The sequence below is a fragment of the Gavialis gangeticus genome, unplaced genomic scaffold, assembly GCF_001723915.1.
Source record: "Gavialis gangeticus isolate Ggan-Ray unplaced genomic scaffold, GavGan_comp1, whole genome shotgun sequence".
Lineage (NCBI taxonomy): Eukaryota > Metazoa > Chordata > Crocodylia > Gavialidae > Gavialis > Gavialis gangeticus.
The window spans coordinates 166,823,818-166,829,358 of NW_017729032.1; the positions used below are offsets into that span (position 1 = coordinate 166,823,818).

The 5,541-nt window shown below is 46.2% G+C and overlaps 1 protein-coding gene across 5 annotated transcripts in view; it reads right to left on the minus strand.

The window, feature by feature from the left end:
* NLGN4X (neuroligin 4, X-linked) overlaps positions 1-5,541 on the minus strand; it is a 395,302-nt gene that overhangs the window by 173,614 nt on the left and 216,147 nt on the right. The window lies entirely within an intron of this gene.

Here is a 5,541-nt window from a genome sequence, read left to right on the forward strand (position 1 = left end):
CTAGGTCCCTTCCGACCCTTAATCTATGAATCTATGAAGCCTCTGGAGCCTGTGCCCTCCCTCCCTCCACCTGTGCTTGGGATGAGGCAGAGGCTGCTACGGTCTGCCAGCTGCACTCTGAGCATGGGTGGGGGAGGCGAATGGACCCCCAGGGCTTCCACCGGGCTGCACTCAGTGCTGGGAGCCCCCCCTCCCCCGACCACCTGCAACGTGTCCCTGAATAACCAGATCTTCCCAGACACAGCTGGGCTGGAGCCTCCCTCACATGAGTCCCCACTGCTGAACTGAACCATGTCCACACAGAACAGAATCTTCCCCCTGTGGCCAGCTGCAGTGGGACTCAAGGCACAGCAGCAGCTGCCTCTGCCACCTCCACCCGCATAGAGATGGGGAGGGAGCCCCCCACACCGCTGGAGGAGCCCCCCTAGTTTCCAATCCTCCCACCACCCAGCTGAGCTGCCACCCACTGGGGCCCCACTTACCTTCCCCTACTCCTGGCTGGGTTGCATGGTCAGTTGCTCACCATGGAGGCCTTGATCTGGCCCCTCCCCCTCCCTCCCCCACGGACTGACTTGCTGGGGCTGGGGTTGGGGGCAGTGGGCATGCACATCCTGTGTCCCCCAGCACAGGATTGACCCAAAAAGACTCTGGGATCTACCTATTGGTCAGGACCCCCAGGTAAAGACAGGCAACAGTCATGATCAAGGGCTTGGAAGGAGAGCCATATAAAGAAAGTTTAAAGGAGCTAGGCATGTTCAACTTGCAGACAAGGCACATAAGAGGGGACATGATATCAGTCTTCAAATACATAAAGGTCTGCTTGAAAGAAGTGGTAAAGCACATTTTCCCTCTTGCTGCAGAGAGGAGGACATAGACCAGTGGCTTGAAGGTGCAGCAAGGTAAGTTTTGTTTGGATATCTAAAAACATTTCTCTACTGTTAGAACAATGAGGCAGTGTATTAGACTGCCTAGGGAAGTTGTGGACTCTCCATCACTGGAGGTGCTCAAGAAGATTTTGGACAGCCACAGTTGGAGATGATCTAGGTATAGCTATGCCTAGGTCCTACTATATTTCAGGGGTATGGGTTGGTCAGTGTTGGTCTAAGAACATAGGCAAACAAGGTTCTTTGGGTTGATGTGATAGCTTTTATTAGATCAACTCAAATAGTTGGAAAAATTCTTCTTTGTGAGCTTTCAGGTACAACTACCTTTCATCAAGCTGGAGAAGCATCAGCATTTGTTCTGTGCTCTTCCATCCTTTACTATTCCATCCAGGAACAGAACACCTCTACACAGAACAGAACAGAATATGTCTACACTGAACAGTTCTCACAGAAACTGGATAACAGGTACATCAGCCCCTTCTGTATCACCCATCAAATCAATCCAGTCACCTTTGAATTTCACCTCTCCACAACATTGAAAATCTGCCCAGACGTTCACGTCCCTGTTCAAGCCTTATGCAGAAAACACACTGTCTCACCCAACCCAACCTCCTCTACCTTTTGCAATGATCCACAGCCAAGAGAGGTACTTGTTAAAAGAAATCTTGGATGCAGGATAGGAGCAAGGAAAATCACAGAACCTAGTAGACTGGGAGGGGTACAGACCAGAGGAATGAACATGGGAACCACGCCCCCAGTCTAGTACAGAACTTCCACAAAAATCACCTGTGAAAACCTAAACCATCAAGCCCTAGAAGGTGTTTTTGAAAGGGACAGGAGAAATTAAAACTATTGCCTTGAAACCAGAGCCTTGGCCTCTCCAGCTCATTCTGATCTGCCATCTGGTAATGATTTGGCCCACAGGTTTTCATAGTTTCATAGTTTAGTTTTGAAGGGGTAAAAGATGATTGGAGGACTTGGGATTCCCTTTCCTCACCAATCAAGCCCCAGAGACTGACCTTCCATGTCCCCTGATTGGCCCCTTGGGTCACCTGGAGGGGAATAAAAGGGGCAGTGCGGCTGACTCAGGGGAGACCAGCAAGAGACCACAAGGAAGGAGATTCAAAGAGCTGGCAAGAGTTGGGCCAGCAGTGCAGGAGCAGTTGCCCCAGAAGAGCCTAAGGGAGTGGGTTATGGGGGAGCCTAGAATGGAGGTGGCTACGGAAATCTGATGTCTCTGGGAACAGAAAGTGGGGGGAAGTGGAAGGCCAGGCCATGTTCATGTGGGAAGTGATGTCAGGTCCTAGTGGTGTCAGGTCTCCCAGACCCTTCCCTTTCCTGCCCCCAAACTGTAGGATCCTGCTCCTGCATGCACATAGCCCAGTGATCCAATTAGGGTCTGGGGAGTGGGATTGAGGGGACTGGGAATGGGGTTGGGGGCAGGGCTGAGAACAGGGTGCCAGGATCCCCACAGTTTTGGGGCAGGGTTAATCTCCCATACTGCCCCTTCCTGTCCCCAAACTGTGGGATCCTGCCTCACTAAGACCTGACACCACCCCTGGCTCCCACATGGACACAGCCTGGTGTCCAAATAGGGTCTGTGTAAGGAGGGGACAGTGGGGAATCAAGCTCCAGAAATGTGGGGCAGAGGAGAGAAATGGGTGGGGCCAAAAATGTAAAGAGAAGAGGTAATTAGGTGGGACCAGAAATGTATGTGTGGGGGTGGAGTTCATTGGGTGGAGGTGGGTTGGGCTGTCTGTAAAGAGGAGGATGAATTAGGGGTCTATCGGTGTGAGACAAGTTGTGGGGATGGAATTAGGGGTCTCTAGGATGCCAGAGGCTGACCATGTCTGGGCAGGCGCTAAGGGGCCTTGGAAACAGTGCAGTGGGGTGGCAAGATCCAGTGCCGGCAGATGACTTTCACCCACCAGCACCAATTGGGAGTTCATAGTTTCATAACTTCTGGGCTCTGGCAAGTGGCTGACCTTTCCCAGCCTGACCTGAGCTGGGGAGGGGCTTTCCGCCATTCAGGCGGCAGCAACAGAGTGCAGCCTGAGTCACAGAGTGTCTCCCTGTAGAGGAGAGGGTTGGAGGTAGGAGCAGGGCATTCCAGGATGCTGGAGGGCAATTTTTTTTTTTTTGAATTTACACAGAGCTTTGAATTTATTTGAATTCATAGCCAAGTTCACCTTGCACTACCCTTCTAAGCCTGCCAGGCTTGGGTCAGGCCCCTCTCCCATCCAATCCAGGAGCTACTTCATTGAACCACACTTGCACTTTTCCTCTTTTCCCTCCTGACTTCTCCTGGTTTCCTAGGGGAACAGCCTCTGAAGAAAAGCTAGCAAAGAGCCTGCATAATGGTTGAGCTGCAGTGTGGTGACTGGACTTCTGTGCTAGGAAGTCAGAAAGACTCAAGTTCTAATCACCCTGGCTAAGTGTGACAAAAAACCCAGAACCTACACTTTCCTGAGTGAGTACCCAAGCCACTCAGCTCTATGGAGGAAGAGGATAGGTCTCAATTTTATTTTATTGCTAGTCTGGACAATTACGTAGTTGTCCAATATTCAGGGCTTCATATCCAAGAATAGAATTTCTCTGGGCTTCTAAGTTCCAAAAAATGGTGATTTAGATCATGAGGAAAGAATGCCTTATCCAATCTCTGGGGAGGAACGAAATCACTTAAATATGCCCATATCGCTGTAATTCTCTAAAAATGTATTTGGCCAAAGTCACTGTTTGATGGCCCAGTAGCCTACTGATTACAGTACTTGTCAAGAGAGAGCTGGAACCAGGTTCTGGTTTCCCCCTACCCACTCCCCTTCACCCAGAGTGGGTTGGTGGTGTGTCTTCCACTTCTCAGAAAAGCTGCCTTACCACTAGGCCACAGATTAGACATAGGCTGGAGCACTCTCCCTTTGGGAGAGATGGGGAAGATATGTAGAGCAAGGAAGACAGGAAGCCAGACAGGGTGTGTGGCTCATTGAGAAAGAGGAGTATTACTCTCAATACAATAAATTGGAACTCTGGGTTCTGGCTCCTATCCCACTGGCTTTTCTGAACCTTGCATTTCTTATTCATTGAATAAATAGCAGAAGGATAGTTTCTGCTCCTTTGGGCTAGTTACAGCTTCAGATCATTACCTACAAATTTAGATGCTCTTATTCCACAAGTGGATACAGAATCTAAAATATGTATGAGCACCAAAAATTACACTTACTTGGCTTTGAGAGTGCCACTTAAGTACCTAAAGGTAGATTAGGATACAGTCTTAATTCTTTTAACTAATAAGTAGCAACAGATTGTTTTCTTCTAAGAGACCAGCATCTAGAAAAGCGGGCAGAGTACAAGATGTGTCAGTGTGTTATACACGTGTTCTGATGGAATAAACTCATCCTGAGTCTGTGAGGTCTTCCTGAGTTTAACTCTATATGACTGTAATTTTATTTTGTAAATACTCCTTTCCCCAGATCATTAAATTTGAACCAAAGACTTTCAGTATTAAAGTCCTTACTTAATGCTTGAAAAGAAACCACATAAACCAGTAGGAATTGAAGACTGTTGCCCTATGTCTGGCCAGGTTCTAAAGTGAATGGCAATATTGACTTTTGCCACTATGATATATTAGTTTTGGCTAATCACAGGTCTTAATATTTCACCTTAAATTTCAAAGAGGATTGCATAGAAATAGGAGTTTGCAGGAAACTATGTATTGATTACATCTATAAATGCATATAAAATGCTGACTTGCGTGTACATGATTACTTCCATCCAGTCATTTTCTAATCACTTTGGATTAAGAAAGATGAACTGAGCTCATGAGAATGAAGAGGTCAAGCTTATCTCTCCTTGGTTCTTAATGAATACTATGCATGTTGATTAATGGTGTTTTGCTACCTGGTTTCTGTGCCTTAATGCAGCAGGAAACAAGAGCTCACTGTTGAATTTGCATTCAGCTGCAAAAGAGAACTCAATGTTTCCTTGTCTTAATGAATTAAATTTACAGCATGAAACACCTCTCACATTTATGGAAATTAACCACAATTGACAGTTTTGATCAAGAAAAGAGAGTTCCTTGACCTGTCTTAATTGTTCGGAAAGTCACTTACTAGTGAATTGGCAGGGACATATATAACTGGCACAGGACCTATGTTGGACATTTATCTGTCAGTCTCATGAGTACTGAAATTAAATCACAAAATCAAAATAATACTAACAAGATTCAACAACATTCTTTCAACTGTTCTCTGACTTCTTTACCCATGACTTGTACAACAAAATATCATGCTTAAAAATACAGAAAAACAAATCAACTTTGGCAAAACTCTTGGGGTATTTTATTTCAGCTTTTTCCTGACATCCATGAAGCTCTTTTCAGAGCTTAGTTTCTTTAGCCCTTTTGATAAAGACAAAACGATGTGGTGAATTGAACCTACCCTCTGACCTTCACTTCTCGCCTCTATTCGGACGCACAGATTTTCATTCTGAATAAACAAGAAAGCAGTTTCTACCATAAGCCTCTCACTTGAGGCAAAATTAAAAAAAAAAAAGTACCAGGTGAAAGGTGATTTTTTTTGCCCTTTTGGAAACTGCCAAAAGGCAAATTTCATCAGTTTCACTTTTTACGTGACATTTGCCATGCTCACTCTGTGCTTTTAAA